The sequence below is a fragment of the Chiloscyllium punctatum genome, chromosome 29 (assembly GCF_047496795.1).
Source record: "Chiloscyllium punctatum isolate Juve2018m chromosome 29, sChiPun1.3, whole genome shotgun sequence".
Taxonomy (NCBI): Eukaryota; Metazoa; Chordata; class Chondrichthyes; order Orectolobiformes; family Hemiscylliidae; genus Chiloscyllium; species Chiloscyllium punctatum.
This window is the reverse complement of record NC_092767.1, coordinates 17,347,027-17,373,686: the sequence shown is the minus strand read 5'-3', so window position 1 is coordinate 17,373,686 and position 26,660 is coordinate 17,347,027.

Genomic DNA, 26,660 nt, shown 5'->3' with positions numbered 1-26,660 from the left:
CTAGATAAGGCAGCTTAAGGTGAAGGAAAACCTCAGAAGCAGTGATCAGAACATTGTTGAATTTATTTTGCAATTTGAGAGAGAAGGTAGAATCAGAGTTAACAATATTTCAGCTGAATAAAGGCAACTGGAGAGGCATAAGGGAGAAGCTGGGTAGAATTGACCAGGACATGGGTCTAGCAGGAAAGACAGGGGAGCAACAATGGCTGGTGATTTCAAGATTAATCCAGGAGTCACTGCAGCGATTCATGCTGAGTAATAGAGGTATGATACAGGGAGGATGAGGCAACTAAGGCTGACAAGGGAAGTCAGGGATTGCATAATGGCAAACGAGCAAGCATATAATGCGGTGAAGGGCAGAGGGAAACTGGAGAATTGGGACCAACAGAAAGCAAGAAAAAATAAATAAGGTGGGCGAAGATTAAATTTGGGGGTAAACTAACCAGTAATATAAAGGAAATTGTAAGAGATTCTTTAGATATATAAAATGCAAAAGAGAGGCAAAAGTGAATATGGACCACTGGAAAATAATGCTGGAAAGACAGTAGTGGGAAACAAAGAAATGGCTGAGGAATTTTGCATCTGCCTTCATGGTGGGATACAGAGTAATTTCCTAATTATTCAAGATAGTGAGAGGATAGTCCTGAATATGGTGGCCATCACCAAGAAGAACATGCTAGAATACGGAATGGCCTGAATGTGGATAACTCACCTGGACCAGATGGGCTACACCCCAGATTTGAACGGGAGATAGCTGAAGAGTTAGTGCAAGTGTAAGTTGTAATCTTTCAGGAATGACTAAACTCAGGAAAGGGCCAAATGGCTGTATAATTGCGAGCATGACACCCCGTTTATTCAGGGAGTTAGGCACAAGATGGAAAACTGCAGACTCATTAGCAGACTGGTTGGTTGTGGGTAACATCATGGATTCCATCGTGAAGGATGGGGTTTCTGGATATTTTGAAGTCTTTGGTAAAATAGAACAGAGTCAGCATGGTTTCATCAAAGGGAGGACATGCCAGACAAACCGGCTAGAATACTTTGAGAGAGTAATGAGCAGATAAGATCAAGGAGAACCAATAGATGTTATCCATCTGAACCTCAAGAATCCTTTGAAAAGATGCAATGCATGATGCGATTGAGAAAGGTATGGGCCCATTGTGTTAGAGGCAAGGAGCGTGCATGGATAGCAGTTTGGCTGTCTGACAGAAAGAGAATGCGGATTAAAGTGTCCTTCTCAGGATGGCAGCCAGTGACAAGTGGTGTTCCACAAGACTCAGGGTTGGGACCACAACTTTTCACTTTGTGCATTCATTATCAAAATGAAGGAACTGAGGGCATTCTGGCTAAGCTTTCAAACAGTGCAAGGATAGATAGAGGGACAGGTAGCATTGAAGAGGTGGTTCGGCTGCAGGAGGGTGCTCGAGCGCATCTCCTTAACTTCCCACAGCACCGCTGTTGTACTCCACCCTTCAAACTACAACAAGTTAGAACCTCTCTGATGCTTGCCTTCCATCCCACCAACTTCAGGCTACAACGCATCATGCAGCGCCTTTTCTGCCACCAACAGTCAGACCTCACCAACAGAGATGTACTTCCCTCCCCACCCCTATCATCATACTTCTGAGACCATTCCCTCACAAACGCCATTAGGTCCACGCAACCCCACCAAGCCAACTTCCCCCCCACCCCGACACCATCCCTTCCCACTACAACAGGTATGAAACCTGTGCCAACACCTCCCTTCTTACCTCAACCCAAGGCCCCAAAGCATCCTTCCACATCAGGCAGAGAAAATCCTGTGCATCCAAATATCTCATCTCGTCTGTCCATTGCTCCTTGTCTCCTCTGCATTGGAGAGACAGGACGTCAACTTGCAGAACGGTTCAGGGAACACTCGGACACACAAACCCAACAACCCCACTGCCCTGTGGCTGAATACTTCAACATCCCCTCCCACTCCGTCAAGGTCTTGCAGGTATTTGGCCTCCTCTACTGCCAAATTCTAGCCACTTGACGTCTGAAGGGAGAACGCATCATCTTCTGCCTTGGGAACTGTTCTACCTGTCCATCTTCCTTCCCATCTATCCACTCCACCTTCCACTCTGACCTATCACTATCACCACCAAAATTCATCTAGCAATCGCCTTCCAAGCTAACTTCCTCCCAGCTCCAGCCCCTCCCATTTATCTCTCTGGCCCGTTCCGCCCACCCCACATTCCTGATGAAGGCTTTATGCCTGAAACGTCGAATCTCCTGCTCCTCGGATGCTGCCTGACAGGCTGTACTTTTCTATGCCCACACTGTTTGACTCTGATCTCCAGCATCTGCGGTCCTCACTTTCACCTGCTGAAGGATTTTCACAGGTTTGGAGAGTGAGCAAAGAAATGGCAGATGGAATACAATGTGGAAAAGTGTGGGAAAGCATTTTGCCAGGATGAATAGAGGCATGGACGTTTTTCTGAAAGCGAGCAATTTCAGAAATCTGAAGTGCAAAAAGACTGCGGAGTTCTCGTCCAGGACTCTTGAAAGGTAAACTTGCAGGTTGTCAGTAGTTAGGAAGGCAAAGACAATGATGGCATTTATTTCAAAAGCGCTGAAATATAAAAGCAGGAATGTACTTCTAAGACTCTACAAGGCTTTAGTCATGTCACATTTGGATTATTGTGAGCAGTTTTGGGTCCCATATTTCAGGAAAGATGTACAGGTCCTGGAGTGTTTTCAGACGAGATCCACGAGAATGGTGCAAACATGCAAAGCTGGCATGTATATAAAGAATATTTGAGGGCTTTGGGTCTCTATTTGACAGAGTTCAGAAGAATGTTAGGAGGCCTAATTGAAACTTATAGAATACTAAATGACCTGGGACAGAGTGGATGTTGGGAAGATATATGCAATGGTAGGAGAGACTAGTACCCGAGGGGACAGAGTAAAGTGAAGACCTTTTCGAACAGAGATAAGGAGAAACCTCTTCAGCAAGAGAGTGGTGAATCCATGGAATTCACTGCCACAGAAGTCTGTCGAGTCCAGATCATTGAGTATATGTAAGACTGAGACAGTTGGATTGTTGACTGTAAAGGGGATCAAGGGTTACAGATAGAAAGCGGGAGCATGGTGGAGCAGGCTCAATGGGCCTCATAGCCAAATTTCTTCTCCAATGTCTTCTGGTTGTATGGCTAATATTGGCTCTCCTCATTACTCATTGGAGTTGTATCCTGGAATTTGATCTTCAAATGATTTATAAAGAGTAACATTTCAGTACTGATGATTGGGAATTATCATGTTCCCTCCCTCCAGTCTCAGCAGCCATGCCTCCAATATCATAATCACACTGCAATTGAAATCCAGTGAATGGCACGTAATCTCAGTTGATTGACATCGATAACATTAATAGCAAGACCCTCACCTGCCCTCATATTTTCTGTTAACATATCCATGCCCTGTGTGTGTTATCACTCATGCTGTCGTAGGTACATTTTCCTGTCAGATTATGTATAAGAAAAGATCTCTCCATATTTTACTGACACTATAATCACTGATCAGTAGTTACAGACTGTATGTTTCCATTTATAAATGGAGAAACTTGTTTATGTTCTGACAATCCTTTGTCATTACTCCCATATACAAGGCAGATTGAATGATTACATGCCTTCAATCTACCATCTCCAATATTCCTTCCCTCAGTCACCCCCACATATTCCATGGCAAACATGTAAATTTTAAACATTCTTTTTAATTTTAATAAAACCAATATTGAATTGAAAGAGGTTAACTGGAGATATTTGTTCAGTGACTGTGATTAATGTCAATCTCCGTGGATCCTAATTATCCCAGTGGAGAGTTTCTATGGTTGAATGATAAATGGGCTCTGTCAATGTGTTATCCCATAGTATGAGTAGGAGCATCGCTGACAGCACTAACAGGGATCAACGGTTCGAGAGAAAGGGGAGAAGTGATCAGAATCTGAGAACATTACATTGGAACGTTACAATAATGTTTCAGAATGTGAGGACCTTGGATTAGAATGTTCCAACAATGGTTCAGAATCTTAGGTCAGTAAACTGGAATGGTACAACAGTGTATCAGAATCTGAGAACTTTAGACTGGAATGTTACAAGAATGCATCACAATATGAGATCATTAGACTGGAATGGTTCAACAATGTATCAGAATCTGAGATCATTAGACTGGAACATTGCAATAACAGACAGGAGTTTATCCTCGGGTCTTTACTATCTTTCGCTGCCTTGGATATCATTAGCATCACGGATCCAGGCTATCCTTTGGATTATTCAAGGTGGTTACTATCCCATCCTCTCTATAGTTGGTGTTCCTGGTAAGTTATTATATTTGTCTACTAAACCGGGTTGGACTGAATTTCTGCTCATGATATATAAATTTTGGAAAGTACAAGACAACGTCTTCATTCTAAACAAAAACTCCTTTCCTTCTAAATTATAAGTATCAAACTACTATTTATAAATTACTCACTGATATGTGAGAAGGAACCAGAATATTCTCCAACTCCATAATCCATTTTGTCCTTCACAGATTTACATCTTCAGCTCCTCCCCACTCACCAACCCTCTCCAATACCACCGTCATGATATCCCAGTCTTGTTCTCAGTTTCAGTGCAACTTCTGAATAAACCATGATATTTGCCTTTGTTTAATCCGGATGAAACAGTTTCAAATTCCTTCTAACCACATGTTCGTTACTAAATAATTGCTCTTCAGGATGTTTAACTTGTTCTCTGCACAAACGGGACAACAGTTTGTGGTGTTCAAGCCGTTGACTAAAAGTCTAGAGCCACAGAATAATACTCTGTTGATATTCCATGAGGGAGATTGGTGGAATTTTAAAGTAACTATTTTCATTTGCTCTAAAAGCCCATCTGCTTGCCCCAAGTCCTTTAGGGAAGTCAATGTGTCATTTTTCCCTAGTCAGGTTTCAGTGTGACTTCTGTGATGAACATGTGGTGTACTGCACCTTTAAAAGAATTAAAAGCCAACAATAACTACCTGACAGCACCAAGTGTTTTGAAAAATAGATTTAGTGTAACATTTGGTTGAACAACTTGATTAGCTCATTGTCTCAAGACAAAAATGAATTCAGCCAAACAGTTTGAATTATACATCAAAATACCCACCTCCAATCAAGTTTGAATTTAGTATATTGAGAATCTTAAAAGCCAATGACACGATCCAATTGTTTGGAAGACTTTTGGAAGACTTTCCAAGACTTTTGGAAATTGAACAGTTGAGAGGAGAGCTGCCAAGTTACCAGCATGCAACGATTGCCTGAAAAATAGCTCTCCTCTCGGTACCTTTATTGAGTAGTAACTGGTAAAGCTGAATCCCAAAGAAGAAAAGACGACAGGAATATAGAGAAGAACTGAAAGTTTCTTGGTTTTGGGATTGGAAGTTTTGTTTTGTAGGTCTTAATTAGAAGTAGAACTGGACAAGTATCGTGAGGGTGGGGGAGGTAAAATATAGGTTAGAGGAAGAAGTTGTAAACAGACGTTCGTCTATTATTCCCAGTTATACTTTAAGAAATAAAGTTGATAATTTTTACTTTAAATATTTTTGGAGTCTAGAATTGTCACAGAATATGCAGTGGATAAAACTTTTCCCTGTAGCTGGTTTTAAATTAAGCAGGATAATTTATCCTATGTTGTAATGCTACAACCCTACACGAATGTGTTTTACTCTTTGCTGTCCTGTGGAACAGCTGAACCAAACACTCAATTCAAGGTCAGCATAACATGCTGCCCTGACTAGGTCTGCATACATCCTGTGAGAGAAGAACAGAAGTAAAGATAGCTCCCTTCCTATATCTGTTTCCCGTATTCTGACAGTTCAGTTCTATTCAGGTCAGTGATCATTCCCTATTTTAGGTGAATTCAATCTCATTGATATTCTCCCCGAGAGTGATGCACGTCTCCATACACATCTCTGGTGTTGGATTTATTGATGCTAACGTACAGATGTAAGGGAGTAATAAATTCCATATCAGTCGTAGTGCATAGAGAAGGAATTGCTTTTTGTGGCACAGGGAAGAAACTGCGATGTCTAAGTGAGAGAAAAGGTTTATTGCGATCATCCCTGAGAGTGTTGTTGAGGCAGTATTTGGGGTACAGCGGATAGACTTCCTCTCAAGTTTCAACAGACTAATCCTTGGGATGATGGCACCATGAGCAGAGAGTGAAGCTCAATGAGAGAATAAGAAGTGATTGCATTGAACCTTAAGGGAGATGGACATTCACTCATGATGTTCTAACGAGGCACTGATATGCTGATAACTTCCATGGCTTTGTTTCTTTGGTTCTCAATAGGTAAAGAGCCTCTGAGGACGTCCCCCTCATCCCACCCCCACTCCACATATTGATTGAGAGAAACAGATGGTCAGTCATTGAATAAACTCTCCCCACATTAATACAGTGCATTTAGTGTGTGATCCTGCACTGAACATCATGTTATCCACAATCCCGACAATAGCCACAATACCGTCATTCTAAAACAGATAACTATTCCCACCAGCTTCTGACATCTATGGAGAACATGGGTCTGCCTTCTCAGAGATAGAAGATGCCTCTCTGAGACTTGACACAAAATATCTGGCTACCTTCCTCACTGCCAGCTTGAAACCACGTTAAAGTGTCATGTGTCCCACTTGTAATGGAGCCACGAGGAACATCATGGAGCCGTCTCTGAGTGCATTCTCTGTTTTATTGATTTGTCAGTTTGGAGCATCAATGACACCCTCCTGTGTCTCGAGGTGCTGAATGGCCTCCTCCAGGTCCCACGGAACAGGTTCATGGGTCTGACTTGACCCTGCTTGTTCCTGTTTAACAGATTGATGTGGTAACCAGACTCCCCTTCTTCCTGTGGAACAGGCAGGAGGATTGAATGGGCTATCCATCTCTTTGTTCAGTAGCTTATATGGGCTGAATGGCTTCCACATATCCGTTTCTAACGTGCTTGAGATGCTGAATGAGCTTTTCGTTTAACTGTGGAAATGTAGAGTGTCTGGCCTTGCTGTTACATGAATGTTACCAACGCCTTTAACGGCACAAGCCTGAATGCTGTTCTGGTCTTACTGCACATAGGCACTGACTGGTTCAGGAGCTGAGGTGTGACACATTGTTCTGAACATTGGGTGATCTTCAGCGACCATCCCCATTTCAGATCTTATGATAAGGAAAGACAGTGATGAAGCAGCTGAAGATGTTTGTTTTAAGGTAGCTTCCCTGAGGATCTCCTGCCGAGTCGTCCCCGGACTGAGAGGATTGTCAGTCACCGACCACAAACATCTTCTTTGTGTTCTGAAAGACCCCAAACCAGTGGGGTGGGTACACCTGATTCCCATTAAGCTCAAATATGTAGGTGGTCCTGATGCCATCCTCATTCAAATACTGCCTTGTTATCAAGGCCATTCACTCTTTCATGAGCCCCTGTTCTCACCTCTTGTTCATATCAATAGACAATAGTGTATGTGTAGCGAGTATTTTCCTCTCATAGAGGGTAATCAATGCCAGGAATATCTGGGCTATATAGTGAGGTGAGTTACATCACGGAAAGTATTCAAAGAGGTGGTACATGAATTTTTTGACCTGTCAGAGAGCTAAGGTGTGTGAAGAATTGGATATTAAAGATGAGTTAATGCCAACAGTAGATCAGCCATGATGGTATACAATGGCTTGATCGTCCGAGTTACCTAATCTTGCGCCTTATGTTCGCATGTTCTCTAATTTCAAAGTTAATGATTGTAATTTTCCTGAACGTTCTGTTATTGAATGTTGCAGTCAGAGAGAGTAAAGTATTTTGTGAGTCATCTCTGGGTGAGATATGGGGACTGTATTCATAGTGAATCTGGGTCTCCAACATGACCAACAAATGAAGCACAAGTTGCAGAGAGGAGACACTCTGTAAAGAGACCAGAGGTGTCTTTCGAAACCAACCTGATTTTCCAAATAACATTTTCCAACCCACAAAAAACCGTGTGTGACAGTCTTGAGTGATTGAATGATATCCTGTGTTACTGTGGAACCGGCATTTGGAGCAGGTGGCCTCCATCTGGTACTTTAAGGAGCTGTGAGGAGCTGAATGGAACATAGGAACATAGGAATGAGCAGCAGGAGTGGGCTATTAGACACTTTGTCACCGCTCCACCGCTCAAAAAGTGATGTGATTGTGGTCTCAGCACCACTTTTCTGCCTGTACACCATTTTCCTACATTCACGTGTTTGTCAAATGTTTGAATACAACACAACTTTGGATAAATGTAATCATCCAGGCACCACAAACTTCTGGAGAAGGGAATTTCCATTTGAACAATCCTTTGAGAATTTCTCATTTGTGCTCCAATCAATGTTGGAGGCTCATTGTTTCCTTATCCAGAGCCACTACCCCACTGGTTACAACAAATTTTAAATGCAACCAGTTTAGTTGGGTGGCCAATGACATAGACATCAGAGTAGCTCATTTTCTAGAAAAAAATGTGAGACACAGTACTTTGAACTCATAGCAAATGTTAAATTGGCAGCGTGTCCCAAACGTTATTCTGCCTTTGCAGTTATTTTGCTCACACAAGATGCTGGTAATGGGATTTCTTTCTGCAATAGTTGGATTTAGCTGAATTCCATTTGTTTCAGGCAGTGGAGAGATTCTCATGAAACCTCACCAGGAATTCTTCACAACTGGCAAAGATAACTCAGGGATTTTATGGTCTCACGCTTTGCTATTGGGCGGAACAAAGTAAGAGAGAGGGATCAATCGGCTGCTGCTTCTCAGGCAGGGAACATTTTTCTTCATCTCTGTGTTGGCACATACAATAACATCAACTGATCACCAAACTGGGCCATGTGCGAGTTCGTGGAACATTCTCTTGAAAACCTGATTATGGACTATATGCAGGTGAATCATTGCTTTTGTTGTACACAGCACCTTCCGTTCGCAAATTAATGTTCCCAATTTATGAATTATTGACATGCTTTCATGTATCTGTGTAATTTGTAAATATTGGTAGGTGTCTTCATAGTACATATGTTCATATCAATACACCTTTTTCTTAACATGTATTGTCTAGCTTTAGTCTCCCTGACAAGAGGAAATATGCGTCAAGCTGATGCACTTTACAGAAAGTCATGGATGGTTCAATAATATTTCCCAGGTAAGTTCGAAACTGATAACTCCCCCATAATAAAAGGCCCTCATTCCAGGAATGAGTAAAGGGAAACCTCTGTGAAAATCTTCGAAAAGAACTATATCCTGTTTTTAGTTTCTGGAATCAAAAACGCATGCAGTGTATCAGATGTGGTCTCAGCAATGTCCTGTACAGATGCAGTAAAGCATTCCTGATATTAAACCTGATACCCTTTGTTGATAACTGAATCATTGCACTTACTTCCAAATCACTTGCAGCATCTGCAGACTGACTTCATGTGATTCATGTCCCAGGAACATGGAAACCTCCCGAATCAGAGTTCTGCAATCGCTCTCCATTTAAATTGTTTACCATTGTTTTATCCTTCATGTCAAAATAGACAATTCACCCAATGTTCTTGGCGCTGCAGGTTAGCTCACTAACCAGTTACAGCTTTGCAACCTGAAAATCAACATTTATTTCTATTCTCTATTTCCCGTTAACAACAGCTTCCCTGTTCCTGTGTAGCAGTTCGGGCAGGTTGATTGGCCTCCTCCTGGGCTGTGTAATGTACTGAATGAGCTGAATTACTTCATTCTATATTCCTGTGTAGATCCTTCTAATGGCAGAATGGTCTCCTTCTGTTTCACTGTAACGATTCTGTTTGACAGAATGGGGTGGTCCCCTACCCTGTAACGGCATCAAGGGTTGGATTGAGAGAACAGCACATGGAGTAGGGGCAGCAGTATATCACTGTAACAACCTCGAAGGGTGGATTGAGAGAGCAAAACATGGGGTGGGGGAGTAGTGTATCTCTGTATATCTCTGTATCAGCCTCGAGAGGTGGATTGAGGGAGCAACAAATGGGCTAGGGGCAGCAGTATGTCACTGTAATAGCTTTGCTGTCCTATTCCAGGCTGCTTCTCCTGCATTGGGAGAAAGGGAGGGAGGGTGGAGGGTGAGTGGCAGAGGGTGACCCTGCTCTCTGTGCCCGTGTAGGTGGGGGGAATTGTGAGGTATCTGGGAGGAGTCAGTCGACAGTTTGAACCAATATAGTATTATTAGTGTGGAGCTACTGAGTAGGCGACAGAGAAAGAGAGGAAGAAAGTTGCTGAGTTCAATAGTGAGGGTGGTCGTGCCTGAGCCTTATTTGGAGATAGGGTGTGAACCTTGTTCGGGGGTAGGTTCTATAACAGATGGACAGTGAGTGTGAGGGAGCAAATCGATGCGGTTGCATTTATCCAGACGGAGCGTGGAGCATATTGTTGCTTGTCTTGAATTGATAGACGTTTCTTCAGATCATCTCAGAGTCGAGGTGAGCCTCCCCGAATGTCTTGTTTAAGTCTATCGCTAATAACGCCACAGACCCTGTTCCTCAGATTCCACAGAATCAGTTCAAGTGGAGCTTACAAATAGCAAGGAGAAGCAAATATTGGTGTGTCATATATCTAAACCAAAACAGTTGTGAAAAATCTGAGTATCATATGCTCTGGAAATTAGATATGCAATTATTGTGGATACTGCAGTCTTATTGGATAGTTTCAAGTTGCATCTAAACTGCATTAACTAAGTGACTGCTCATGTTCAAAAATAATTGTATATGAGGTGGGTTGAAGAGTATGTTGTGAAGCAAACTGGAGAGCAGGTTATTTGGGATTTGGTGTCATGTGGTCAGGCGAGCTAATTTATAACCTTGCTCTGAAGCAGCATTTAAGGAATAGTGGCATTAATAAGGTGCACTTTACACGGTGCCTGTATACAATATACATTCTGGTTATACATCATGGAAGACTGGAAGCTAGAGGGTCAAGTTAGCTTCAGTGAATTGGGAAAATACAACATAACATTCAGTGGGAGACAAGCAATGATTGTTAGAGTCATAGAGTCCTACAGCAAGGAGACAGGCCCTTCGGCTAAAACTAGTCTATTCTGACCAAAAAGTCCATCCACGCTAACCCCATTTCCCTGTCATTGCTCCATATCCTTCTAATCCTTCCCTATCCGTGTTTTGTCCAAATGCCTTTTAAATGTTGTTAATGTTCACGCCTCTACCACTTCCGCTGGCAGCTCATTCCATATGTGTCCCAGCCTGTGTGTAAAACAGTTGTTCCTCAGGCTCTCTTATAGTCTTTCCCCTCTTTCCCCTCTGTCCTTAAACTGATGCCCTCTAGTCTGTGATTGCCCAACCCTGGGAAAAAAAGACTGAGTACATTCATTCGGTCCATGCCTGTCATGATCTTATACACTTCTGTGTATAAGATCCCCCTCAACCTCATACAGGCTAAAGTAAAATATCCCAGCTTGTCCAAACTCTCCCTATAACTCAGATCATTGAGACGGTAACATCCTTGTAAATGTCTTCAGCAGTCTTTCCAATTTAGTAACACACTTACTGTAGCAAATTGAAAAAGAAACTGAACATTACGCTACCAGTATGGCCTCACCAGCATCCAATTAACTGCAACGTAATTCCCTGATTTCGATACTCAGTGATATACACTCATGAAGGCCAGTGTGTCAAAAGCTTTCGTCATTGTCCTGTCTACCTGTGAATCAACTTTCGGAGAGCCATGCACCTGAATTCCAAGATCCCTCTGTTCGACGACACTCCTTAGGACCCAACCATTCACCATGAAACTCCAAACTTGATTTGACTTTCTAAAATGCAGTAACTTATATTGATCTATATTAAAATCCATTTGCCATTTCTCAGCCAACTTCTCCAGCTGATCAAGATACAACTGTAATTTCTGAAATTTCTGATATTCTTCCTCACTCTCCGTGATGCCGCCTGTTTTAGTGCCGTCTTCAAACTTACAAATCATGCCTGTGCATTCTCATCTAAATCATAGATATATGTAATATGTAATGGTCCCAGTACCAACGTCTGAGGCATTTCCACTAGTCACAGGCCTCTAGTCTGACCAGCATTTTTAGAGTATTACACTCTGCTACCTACCATCAAGGTAATTTTGGACCTAATTTGCCAGTTCCCCTTCAATTCCATGCGATCTCACCTTCCAGAGCAGGGTACCATGTGGAACCTTATTGAAGGCCATACTGGAATCCACCTAGATTACGTATACCACTCGGACCTCCTCAATGTTGCTGGTCACTTCATTAAAGAACTCCAACAAAATTGTGAATCATGATCTGCCTAGCACAAACTCCCGTGCTGAATTTGATGAAGGGCTTTTGCCCGAAACATCAATTTTGATGCTCCTCGTATACTGCCTGACCTGCTCTGCTTTTCCAGCACCATTCTAATCTTACTCCGAACCACACCCTGTCTTTCCAAATGCATATATATCCAATCTCTCTGAATCTTCTCAAGTAACATATCCATTAGATTACTCGGTTCACTCGGTTCACTGGTCTTTAGTTCCCAGGTTTATCTTTGTAGCCTTTCTTGAATACAGCTCAGTATTCGCTACCCTCCAGTCGTCCAGGACCTCACTCTTCCGTCAGCGATGATAGAAAAGAGCCAACCAGTGCTCCCGAAATTTCTTCTCTATCCTCCTATCCTCCTGTGATGTTCCTGAATATAACTGGTCAGGACCAGGAGTTTTTAGAAATGCTGCAAAGTCTGAAAAATACATCTATTTATTTCAGGTACAAACATCAAAGAGTGAGAAAGTGACTCAATGATGGTTAAAATAACAGATTAGAAAATATGTTAATCATAGGAAGTGACTTCAGAAGAATTCCAGATATTGTGGAAACCTGAGAATTCTCAGAAATTAACGATCCAAAAAAGGAAAGCCATGAAACTGATAAGGAAATCAAAAACCGAACATACATGCTAGCAAACAGGTCCACAAAGACTGCATCAATCTGCGATTTATATTTCAAAGGAACAAAATGAAAGGTCAAATGTGGAAATTTGGAATCGGGAGAGGAGAGGTCATTGTGGGGAACAGGGAAATGGCCAAGAAAACAACCAATTTCATTGCATCTGTCTTCATGGAGGAATATCCAGAAAATCCCCCAGTAATACCAAGTGATCATATCGGACTCCTGGAGCTAAAGACATAAAGTCAATTCAAATCAGGAACAAGGTAGTGCAGCTGGAAAGAGCATTGCTAAGTCAGATGTACTTCCTATCAAAATGTCAGAAATAAATCACCAATAGAAGTATAAATTGCACTGTCGATGACTGTGTTTTATTTTCCTGTATATTCTGCAGAGGGCAGAAACTATTGTAGATAAATTGAAGTTAGTAAATGCGATCCAAGCACAATAGATGAATGGAAGCGATCTAAACAGCTGCAAAGGGAAAAAGAGACAGTGGGGAGAACTGCAGACCAATTAACTTGACATCTGTAGGGAAACATTTGAAATCTATTACACAGGCTGAGATTTTTGATATTTAGAAATTTACAGCAACAATGGAGAGAATCAGCATGCATTTCTGATAGAGAAATCATATTTGATAAACTTCGGAATTGTTTGAAATTGTTTCTTATAGCAGAGATAATGGGGAACCACGAGAAGTGGCATATGTTGGATTTTCGGAAGGATTTCTATAAGAACTCAAATAATGAGTTCGTAAATGCAATGAATGTGAAGGGGATTTGGAGGAATATATGAAAGTGGAAAGTTAAAGTTTGGTTTGCCTTCATTTAAGAGAGTCAGAACATTAATGTAAACACATGTTGAAGCAGTTTCACAGCGTGTTGATGGGACTGTACCTGGAGTATTGTGCACAGTTTTGCTGAACGAATCTCAGAAAGAATATACTGACAACAGAGGATGTGCAATGGGCATTTTCCAGATTAATCCCTCAGATAGCGAGATTGCCTGATGAGGAAACTCGGCCTATTTTCTCCAGCGCTTCAAAGAATGAGAGCTGGCTCACCGTGAAATGTAGAACATTCACAAAACCTGTGACAAGTTGAAAATTAACAGAATACTTCCCTGGCTCTCTAATCCACATTCAAGGCAAATAATTTCATGAGCTGGGACAGACCAGTTACGACTGCAATAAGGAGGACGTTCTTCTCTTGGAGGGGACTAACAAACACAGGGGCATTGAAACCTGCTGCTGGCAGGGCAAGATTAGGGAGTATCCCCAGATAATCTGCAAATGTGTCAAGCGAAACAGAATATCCAGGTAGCAGTTAGGACACGTTAGGACTTGCCAAGTTGCATCCAAATCAACTTCAGTTGGAGGAGACAGGAGGTAGAGGTAAAAGGCTGTTTGTGTGACTGAAGGCCAGTGTCAAATGGTGTACCCCGGGGATCAGTGCTGTGCCCCTTAATATTTGTGATTCGGAGGTGTTGGTGTTGGACTGGACTGGAAAATTCTAAACATCGCATAACACCATCTTACATTCTAACAGGTTTATTCAGATGCACGAGCATTCCAAGCACTGCTTCTTCATCAAAATGCACAAACACCTGATGAAGAAACATCGCTTCGAATGCTCGTGCCTCTGAATAAACCTGTTAGACTATAAGCCAATGTTGTGTGATTTTTAACCTTATTACTTGTGGTAATCATAAATGATGCAGCTGCGAATATGGACGAGGGGTGGGGCGGGGTGATAAGTAAGTTTGTGTTTCATCCAATGATTGTTCGGGTGGTTGGCAGTGAGAACGAAAGTCTTATATTTCAGCGAGATACAGATGGAATGGTCAGATGGGTGGATCAATAGCAGATGGAATGTTACCCTGATAAATATGAGGTGATATACTTTGGAAGAAGGAACCAGACGGGGGAGGACTCAATGAATGGCAGCACACTCGGAAGGTCAGAGGGTGCTTCTCCACACATCCCTGAATGTGATGCACAAGTTAATACACAATTTGAGAAAACATAGTGGACCGTTAACACAGCCTTTATTCATCAAAGCATAGATTATCAGAGCTATGCGGAAATTTGTTTTGGCCAAGATGGGATACGGTGTGTAGTTCTGGGAACCACATTACAGGATGGATGTGATTGCACTCGAGGGGGTACAGAGGGGACTCAACAGGATGTTCCTTGGGATGGGTCATATCAGCAATGGATAGAGGCTGGATAAGCTCGGGTTTGTTTAGTTTGGAGGAAAGAAGGCTGAGGGGGCCGTGTTTCAGAAGGAGAAGATTACGAGGAGCATGGACAGGGTGGATAAACAGCAGCTGTTCCTTTTAGTCAAAGGCCCACAATTTTAAAGTGAAAGGTTTGAGGTTTCGTGCGGATTTGATGACTGTTTTTCACACAGAGTTGTTGGGGTCTGGAATGCGCTTCTTGAGATGGGGGTTGTTATGATAACTTCACAACCATTAGAAAATACCCGGTTGTGCACTTGAAATGCCATAAGACTCACGGCTAAACGCCTTGTGTCGGAAAGTAGGGCTAATCTAGACCGTGCTGTATTTCTGATGGTACAGAGTCTGTGCTTGTGTGATTGTATGGTTGTGAAAGGTCAATCATTGCGTAGTTTAAGATAGGAATTGATGGGTTTCTGAAGAATATCTTATCAAACCTTATATGAGTGAACTTCTAATATCTTCTGAAAATATATCATTGGCAAAATTAAAAGAAAAAGGTGCAGCTTTCTTACAGTCTGTTACCGGATAATTGAGGACAGGGAAATAGCAGAACAATGAAAAAAAAACTTCAGTTATGCCTTCACAGAAGAAAGCAAAACAAAAACAAAACTTCCGAGCAATACTATGGAACTTTAGTCTGGTGAGAAAAAGGGAATAGAATGAAATTAGCAACTAACAGTTTTAGAGAAAGTATTGGATTGAAAGTAATGGGTATAGACAAAGTGAACAGAGATTTATGAAATGGGCATCATATTTGAGAAAGTGGCTTTTAGCAAAAGGTATCTCTTATGGAGAAGGTATCAATGCAATACGAGTGGAATCTCAGAAAGATTTTTGATAAAGCCCCAAGCCTTTCGTGCAAATTCGAATCCTGTGGGACTGGGGCTAATATGTGGTCATGGTTTTAGATTGGGAGAGCTGGCAGGAAACACTGATAAGGAACAAAACCATGATTTATGAACGGAATGCGTGGATGATATAACAAGGATCAGGATTTGGAATCCAGCTATTCCCAGTACAAATCATATCTTTGGTTGAGGGGCTCAAATGCAATATTCCTAAGTCCACTGACAGCACTAAATGGTGTCAGCTTGTGAGTTGGTGAGGAAGATGTAAATAAAGCTCCAAGGTGATTGAGACAAGTGGAGTGACTGGCAAATACCTGGCAGATGGAGATCATTGGGAGAGATGTGATGTTGTGTACATTGATGGGAACAATAGACTGGCAGCCTATCATTTGAAAAGAGATTGGTTGAAAAAGTGTTGCTCTATAAAGGAAATTAAGCTGCATTTTTATTTATTTCTGTGCAGCCCTCTGAGTCCATGTAGGACAGTCAGTTCTGAACACGGAAGTCAATACTGGGAATGGCTTTGGCACGATGACCAGTGCATATAGACCCAGCAAGTGGGGAGCTGTAAAATTGATCATAAACTTGATCTTCCTGTAGACCAGTCAATGAAAGCAATGTTGCAGGAGCAGCAAGCAGTTAGGAAAATAAATAATGTATTGACATTCATTTCAGGGAGATTTGGATGCAGGAGTAAGGGTCATTTACTGCAGCTGTACAGGGCCTTGGTGAGACCTCACCTCGAACATTGTGCAGTATTGTGTGCAGTTTTCGTCTCCTTACCTAATAAAGGACAAAACTGACATTGAGGGAGTGCAGTGAAGCACGACCAGACTGATCTCTGGGATGACGGGTTTGTTGTAGGAGCAGGGTTTGGGGCAACTGTGCCTGTATTCCATGGGTTTTAGGAAAATGAGTGGAGATCTCAGTGAGATATATCAAACTCTGACAGGGCGAGACAGATTGGAAGCAGGGATGACAGTTCTCCGGGCTAGCATGCCTAAAACATGGGGGCACAGCCATATCATATTTAATAAATGCGTGTTATCGGAGAACTGCCTGTATATTGAATGGTGCCACAAAATTGATGGACCAAAGGGATTACAGCAGTTCCAACTTTATATTTCACAATGTTTAAACATATTCAGTGAAATGAACAGTGTTTGGGGAAAACTCCATTGAGGAGACCTTTGGTCATGCCTTAGCATGGGGAAAGCTCAATATGTTGAATGACCTCCTCCTTTCCCAATGTTTCTGTGCAATCCGTGGGAAAGCTCTGTAAATGTTGTCACAAGCTCTCAGATGTTAGGAAGGAGGCCTCTGCAGGGTCAACAGAACTGTTTTTCCCATTCCCTTTTCCGATTCTGAGGCTGGGGCCGGGTGTTCTGTCCGATTATATCCTTTCAGACCTTGGAGCAGTTTCATACAATAGTGTGTCTTGCTTAGCAGATTTAGAGACCATTGAAAAAGTGATCACATGTCTGTGTGGCTGGAGCCAATTTTAGGCCACACCAGGAAAGCAAGGGAGATTCACTTCCTGGAAGTATATTGGTGAAGATCAATGTTTACAATCAACATTGGACACAAGATCACGATTACTGACACCAGATTTTAATTAATTTTATTAATTACTTTTAACTTCCACCAGCTGCCAGGCCATTAGCCTGGTCTTGATTAGTAATCTATTGACATTTCCACAACAGCACCATCTGCACATGGGGACTGTCTGAAACCACACTGGCCTGGTTAGTTTTGTGCTGCTTAAAAGCTCTGTCAAAAAGAATTCCCACTAATTTGACTTTCGTGATGGGACTAAAGGGGAGGTAAATGGTCAGATTGTAGTTATTCCCCTCTTAGGGGAGTGGACATAGTTGAGTAATGTTCCAGTTTGCCAGGGAGATGTCAGAGTTGGAGCTGGAATGAAACAGCTTCCCCAGGGACACGGCTTGTTGTGCAGCACAAGTCTTCAGTCTTATTGCAGGAATGGTGTCAGGGCCCATTGTCTTTGTCGTATCTACTGTGTTCAGCTGTTTCTTCATGTCACGTGCTGCGAAGCGAATTGATTGAAAACTGGCATTTGTGATTCTGTGGTATCATGATGAGGTTGAGGGGTTTCATCCACTCAACAACGTTTCATCCGCAATGCCATCTTCTGTGTTCGAAGTGAATATGCTTCCCTCTGTTTTTCGCCCTGACCATGATTAAGATGTCCGTTGTGTCAATGATGCCAGTCTTATGCAGTTTCAGAATCAAGGAACTTGTCACCATGCATTATCGTTCAGTCTCCATGGTACAGCGCTCCAATTTGGATGGAATGTTTGAGCATCTTTGACATACTTCTTTGGAAATTGTTCAAAAACAGAAATTGCTGAAGAAACTGCAGACGATGTTGCAGCATCTTCTGGAGTGAATGCAGAGTGAAACTTTCAGGTCCAGTGACCCTCTACAAAGCTGTCAGTTTCTCCAGCAATTTTTGTACTTTTATTTGCAGTATCCATAGTTATTTGTTTAATTGAAAATTTATTCTGTAACTATTCATTTCTGGAGAAACTCAGCAGATCTGTCTGCATCTGCAGAGACAGAAACAGAGTGAGCATTTCATGCCCAGTGTGACACTTCTTCAGAACTGAAAAGGATTGGAAACTGGGATTTTTAATCGCTTGCCAGAGGGGGGGGATGGGTGACAGTGAAAAGAGGGTGTGGCAAAGATAAGCAGGCTTTAAACAGTGGTGAGCAAGAAGATAACGAACGGGTTGAAATTAAGACTTGGCTGGGGAAAGGGATTCTCTCTACTGAGTGCAAGATAAATAAGACACAATCACACAAGGGAGGCCAGGAGGGAGAATGTTGACTATGTGACATTATATAGATATGGCCATAATTACGTTTTCACTGTCAGGATCATCACTTCTTTTAATTTAACACGATATTATACATGGCAATAAAACAATACTCAGCCCAAACTTCGTATTGTTATTTGTTTTTCTCCATATTACAAAATACTAAGACAGCAAGAAACGTTTACTCGTGACAATAAGAAGTCAAACACATGAATTCATGTGTTTGACTTCTTATTGTCACGAGTAAACGTTTCTTGCTGTCTTAGTATTTTGTAATATGGAGAAAAACAAATAACAATATGAAGTTTGGGCTGTGTATTGTTTTACTGCCATGTTTAATATTGTGTCAAATTTGCAGTGCGTATCTTTAAATGTTTGTTCTTGAAGTTAGTACTGGAATATAGAAGGTTGAGGGGTGACATTGTAGAAGTTTATAAAATCATGAGAGGTATGGATAGGGTGAATAGCCACGGTCTTTTCAACGGGATGGGGGAGTTCAAACATACAAGGCACAGCTTAAGGTGAAAGACGGAAGATTTAAAAGGAACTAAGGAGCAACAGTTTTACACAGTGGGTGGTGTGTGTATGGAATGAGCTGCCAGAGGAAGTGTGGTAAATGCATGTACAGCTGCAACATTTGAAACTCATTTGGACAAACATATGAATGGGAAACAGTTCGAGGCATATGGGCCAAATGAAAGCAGATGGGCTGAGCTTAATTTGGAAGACCTGGCCAGCAAGGACATTTAGAAAAGCTTCACACAGGGTCAGTGAAGTTTTGTGAAAGGGAAATTATACTTTGCCCTGTAAAATCATGCAAAGTACTTCTGGAGATGCCAGAGAATGTAACAAGCGGACTTGATAAAGTGGATCTGGTAAAAACCAGGCTTTCCAGAGCTTTTCCATAAAGTATTACAAAATAAAAGTTCTTACACAAAACTGAAGTTCGTAGGATGACGGCGAATGTGGTAACATGGGATGATGATTGGTTAACACATAGAAATCGGACAGTCAGGATTAATGGATCTTCATGCTCAAGGTCTTTCTGCTGGAGTATCACAAATATCAGTCGAATGGCATCAGTTATTTACAAGGTAAAAACAATGACTGCAGATGCTGGAAAGCAGATTCTGGATTAGTGGTGATGGAAGAGCACAGCAGTTCAGGCAGCATAAGGAGCAGCGAAATCGACGTTTCGGGCAAAAGCCCTTCATGAAGGACTTTTGCCTGAAATGTCGATTTCGCTGCTCCTTGGATGCTACCTGATCTAAAGTGCTCTTCCAGCACCACTAATCCAGAATCAGTTATTTACATTCTATATTGATCGCCTGATGGCGGAAGCTAAATGCAATGCACATTCAAGGTTGTGGATGACTCTGAGAATCAAAAGGCCGGTTGTTATTTAATGGAGGGGACTTCCAGAAAAGGAGTGTCCCTATGTATGAAACATAAAGTCAGCATGTTGGTGCAGCAAGTAACTAGGTTGGTTCATTAAGCAGCTTCCTGGGCTGAAAGGGTTGAGTTGTTGAGAATCTCTAAAATGGTGAGGCGATTATTCATTGGGGTTTAAATGAATGAGGAGTGATACCGCTGAAAAATAGAAGACACAGAAGGGGCTTGAGAAGGTAGGTATTGGCAAGTTGTTTCCACTCCTGGGTGGAGTCTCAAACTCGAGAATATAGATACCGAATATGGAACATCGATTTCAATCTGAGACACAGAGTGATGTCTTCTCTCAGAAGGTAGTAAATGTCCAGAACTCCATAACCCAGAGAGGTATAGAGGGATACACGGAGTAGGCAAGAAAGTGGAGTTGAGCCCAGGAGTAGATCAGCCATGTTCGTATTAAATGACAGGGCAAATCTGAGGGGCCGAATAGCCTACTCTATTTATTCATTTCACATGTTATGCTCTTGGAAAGTAACTGGTTGTTTTCCTGGAAGTTGTGTTGTGAAATGTTGCATTCAGGGAGAGCAGAGGATTTGCTTGGATTAACCCGGGTGGGGTATGTGGGCTGTATCCCAGCGTATCTGGTTCTGTAACATGACGCAAATTTGGAAACAGGGATTGGCGGTGGGGTCGCTTCCCAACCAGCCTGCATTTTCCAAATACCTTTCCAAAACTACACCTAACCATCCGAGTGACCTCGATCTGTCCCTATATAGCAGGTCTGAAGGGCTGAATGGAACATCAGAACACAGGGCTGAGGGACACAAATGGGCCATTCGGCCCTTTGAAACTACTCCACTAGTAAATAAAAGAGGAAATGCTGGAAAATCTCAGCAGGTCTGGTAGCATCCGTAAGGAGAGAAAGCTAAAAATAAAGGGGAGAAATATCGAGGCATTTTTCCTCATATAAATACCTCTTTATAACTCCCTTTCTATTAGGTTTGACAAAGGGTCAGTTAGATTCGAAACGTCAGCTCTTTTCTCTCCTTACAGATGCTTCCAGACCTACTCAGATTTTCCAGCATTTTCTCTTTTGGTTTCAGATTCCAGAATCCACAGTAATTTGTTTTTTTTTCCACCACTAAATAAGGTCGTGGCTCATCTCATTGTGGTCCCAGCTACACTTTTATCTCCATGTACTATTATCCCTGATTCACCGTCTATGGACAACCAGACGAAACTAGCCTCAATATAAAATAAAGAGTCATATATCACAAAGAGAATTCCCACTTGAATGAATTTTCCTAATTTCTATTCTGACTGAGGTTGGAGGGTGTCACTGTTTCCTTTTCTAGTCCCACTCCTCCACTGCTCACAACAAATTTTAAATGTAACCAGGTTCGTGATATGGCCAATGATAAAGGTCTCAGACTGGATCAGGTTCAGTGATAGGAACAAGTCAGGCAGATTTCTTTAGTCAGCCACAAGTAATTAATAGGACTAATGGATGTGCATGGTGGATCTGTGGTTAGCACTGCTACCTCCCGTTACCAAGAAGCTGGGTTAACTACCAAACTTGGGCTATGCTCTGCGTGGAATTTGAGTATTCTCTGTGCAGGAATCTGTGTGGGTTTCCTCACGATACTCCAATTCCCTCCCACAGTCCAAAGATATGCAGCTTAGAGTGGATTGGCCATGCTAAATTGTCCATAGTGCCCAGGCATGTGTAGGTTAGCTAGGTTAGTAATGGAAAATGCAAGGTTACATGGATAGAGAAGGGGTGGGGAAGGTTCGGGGGGATGCTGTTCAGAGGGTCACTGTGGACTTGATGGATGGGATGGCCTGCTTCCACACTGTAGAGATTCTACAAAAATTACAAGAAATTTGGACTATACCCAGTGGGTATATATCTGATCCACTCTCCTCTCGGTCCTGTATGTTTCAATAAGATCGCCTCTCATTCCACGTGTAACCTGTTAAAGCCTTCATAATATAAGGCCCTCATCCCTGGAATCCAAGAAGTGAAACATCTACGAACTGCTTCCAATGTAATTATATCCTTTCTCAGATAAGGAGACAAAGAAAAACTAATCTCAAACTCAGGTCTTGCGGTTTATGTTTTGTTCTTTCAGCATTGTAGGTCTTTCGAACTCTCTTCGCCGCAGACCAATGGAGGCAGAGATATTGAATATTTTTGAGGCACAGACAGAAGTTTCATAAGTAACAACGGAGTCGAGGATTATCGGGGATTGGCAAGAATGTGCAGTGTGGCGGGAAATGTAGACAATGGTACCAAATGACACAGCTCCAGAAAATTCATTAATAAAGTGCAAAACGAATTTAAAATGTTGATAAAATTTTAAGGGGGAATCCAAGATGGCCACGATCCAAAAGGTCCGCTTTGCTGGGCTTTGCATCACAGAACGGGCAAAGTGGTACTCTAACCCACTCCATCCCAGCCATTTACTTAAAATTCAACAATAAAAGAGCTATAGAATCTTTATTAATCCCGTTTTGTCGAGTGGAAATGATAAAACACGGGAAAGAATCGAGTAAGTCCCAACACACGGTGCACCCATCAGAAGCATCGAGCATGCCTGAGGCTGTAGCTGCAACCCACTCTGCTCGTTCCATGGACCCAGTTACTCACCAGGCCTTGGTTACTGAATTCACCAACTTATGTGAAATGATTGAAGGCACGACTGAACAGAAGTCCAGCTGTGGCTAGAACCGCTGTCAGACTTTGTCCAAAAACATGAGCAGCAACTAGACAGCCTTGGAAACAGAACATACAATGTCAAGTGACGAACTGCATTGACAGAGACTGTGATCAATTCCTCTCGGGAAAGGATCCTTCCCCTTGAAATACAGGTCCCGACCTTAACTGAACAAGATGACCACCTCGAGAACAGGGACAGGACGATGAATGTTTACATCGTCGATCTGCTGGGCCAGACGGCAGGTGGTCAGCTTTGATCTGGCTGCTGTGATTCCTTCACTTCGAAGCCGAAGTTCATTGGGTTACGGCACGGTGGTTATACTCAGACCAACACCTTTGCCCTGTCCTTGTGTGGTTACATAGTTACAGGGATAAACAAAGACTGATGGAAGCTCAGTGTGGTTTCCGATGGTTTTAATTCACGAGAGATCCAGCATTATGTTCTTTTATGACTTTTCAGCATCGGTGATTCAGGAAATAAAATCTTTTGATGATATCAAGAGAAGAGTAAGGGAACTCAGGATTCAGTATTCCTTCAGGTTCCCAGCAGTGCTCTGTATTGCTTTGAATGGATCAATGAACTCGTCTGATTCTCCAGAGAAAGCGAAAACTTTGTGGATATTTTAAGGAAAGCTGGATGTTTAGATAATCATGTTTCTCCCTTAAAGAAATTTTGTTGGATTTTCTGGTATTAACCAGTGTTAAATTATAGTCGGTGATGGGTAGAGTTCACACTTTTAACTTCTTCATTAGTATTACTACTCGTTTTCTCTTTCTTTGCTTGTGTCGGAGGTGTGGCTCAAGCTGGAGGGAGTTACAAAGGTAGTTGTGATGACAGACTGCCGACCTAAGGACAGTTGAAGCCTGTTTTTTGTTATTAATTGCCCTGAATGCCATATTGGTAGCGGGCAGAAGATAAAATTTTGGGATATGTTGGCGCCCCCAATGGGCGGGGTAAATTTCCATATAAAATGTCATTGGCACTTGGGATTTTGTTTCGTTCGTTGTTTTTTTTTAATGTGTTTAGCTTTGGAAAGTTTTGCGAGCTGGTTAGTTGTAGTAGTAATAGTTTGTATCGTTTTTAGGGTCGCTGAGTGTTTTATCATTAATGCTCAGCGATGTGTAATTCGATGTGAAACTCTCTCGAATTCAAATGTTGCTGCAATGTGTCATGGATTATTATGTGGTTAAATGGTGTACCTGAAACATTAAGGGTAGTGATCTGCCAGTCAAGAGGAAAAATGTAATTGCTCGTCTTAAAATCAAAGAGGGTGGATGTTGCTCTATTGCAGGAGATGCACCGTGATGACAAGGAACATTTGATGTTACAGCAGGGCGGCTATGATCGGGTTTATTTCGCGTCTTTTAATACTAGGAGTAGGGGAAAGGTCAGAATGGATAGTAAGAATCTTCCATTTAAATTACTAGATTGTATTAAACACTCATGGAAGGATCATGATCCTCAAAGTCTTGAACTGTGGGAATTAATACAGTATTTTGAATTGCCACCCAGTGCACCCGCTTAAAATCCTGGTACATGCATTTCCCAAATTAAGTTATCTTGCATCATGGCACATTATTGTAGAGGATATTTCAACTCTCTTATGCACCCCACGGTGGACAGAATGTCCAAAGGTCCCCAATACCCTCGTCATAATGTACGCAATTAGTGGATTTGTGTGCAGAACTAGAGCTGGTGGATGTCTGGAGGCAGTTCTACTTCACAAGTAGAGATTTTATTTTCTTCTTGAACTCGCATAAATAGCACAAGAGGGTTGATCTCTTCCCCATCCCTGAAACAATCTTAGGTTCGCTGGCACCCTGCACAACTGGGAATATTACCCCAACATACCTGCCCCAGAAATGGGATAGAAGTCACGTAAGATTATGTTGTTGGTAGATGAAGGTCTTATATTTTTGTCAAATCCCGCAATTTCGGCAGCTCACGTGATGCAATGCATTAATTCGTTCATCGCCTTTTTGGGCTTTAAGATTAATTTTACAAAGTTGGAGGCCATGCCTATGGGAGGCCTTAGGAAAATACCAGATTTTGAGGGTAAATCCTGTTTTTCTTTTAAATGGATGGGGGTGGGTGGGGGGGTGGGGAGGTTTCTCTATTTCAGTATATTCATTACATCCATTTTTGATCATTTATTTAACGTGAACTATGTCTATTTGTTTGAAAAATTAAACAAGACCTTCAAAGAAGGGAGGCACCTCCAATATCCTGGATAGGTCGGATAGCTGTTCTTAAAATGAATGTCCTTCCTCATTTACTATAACCCGTGTGAAAGCTTCTTTTGATGTTTCCCAGACAGACATTTAGGAAATTTTATGGCTGGTTAACTCTTTCATTTGGCACCATAAGCGACTCTCTATCAAGCTAACCAAATTTTAACTACCCCACATTGTGGGGAGTAGATCTCCCAGATTAAAAGCTATGAATTCAGGTCTTTTTTATCCTATGTTAGTGCATGGGCCGCTGAGGACTCGGCGTCAATAGGATTAGATATTGAACCCTCTCAGACAAAGTGAACCCTTATTGGTCTGCTGGTCTTAGACAAAATGAGAACATTTATGGAGTATTGTCATAACCCAATAATTATCAATACTGTTAAAGCATGAATGACAATGCTTCAGATTGAGGGCAATACCATAGTTTCTTACTCCTATAATTGGTATACCGGGTTGTCATCCTGGGATAATGGATTCCAGGTTTAAACTGTGGGCAGCAAGGGGTGTGTCTTACTTGAGTGATTTAGAATTAGTAGAATCCTTACAGTGTCAATAAAAGCCCTTGGGCCCAGCAAGTCCACTTTGACCCTTTGAAGAGTAGCCCACCCAGACCCATTACCGTACCATCCTATATTTCCCCTGACTAATGACCCAACCTACTCATCACTGAACACTATGGGTGATTTATCAATAATCAATTCATCTAACCAACATATCTTTGGATTGTGGGAGGAAACCCACACAGACAGGCCTCGAATATGTTAACTCCACACAGCCAGGCACCCAATGCCGGAACCAAATTCGGAACCCTGGTGCTGTGAGGCAGCAATGCTCACTACTGAGGCACCTCGTGCTATTTGAGGGAGAAACAATGATGTCATTTGATCAAATAACTCATATGTATGGACTGGCTAGTCGAGACCTCTTCTCTTTCTTTTCCAGATCAGAGATTTGATTGAAAAAAACATTTCTACCAGACTCTTACAGATCCGATAGAGAGAAGAGGCTGCTTATTGCTTAGAATACACTCTCCCACAGTACCCTTTATCATTAGTTGGAGAGTGTCCTCTTAGACAAGACTGTGCAGCTTTGTGATGTCTGCGAGAGAGAGTTGGGGGTTCAGAACACTTCGGAGCCGTGGGAGGATATTTGTGAAAATGCTCGAAGAATTTCATCTGTAATAGGACCCTTTCCATGCAGTTGGAAATTCTTCATATGGCCTATCTGACACTAGATTATCTCCCAACATTCAAAATGGGATTATCTTCAGCATGTCCGAAATGCAGAATGACTACAGGCACTCTTACTCATTGCATGTAGTCCTGCTGCAGGCTTCATATATATTGGAGCACTGTATCAGGTGTGATAGAGTGGGTCGAGGGGACTGAATTGGAGATGGACCTGGTTTCTCTTTTCCTGGGCCTGCCCAGGGTACTTTACACAGATGC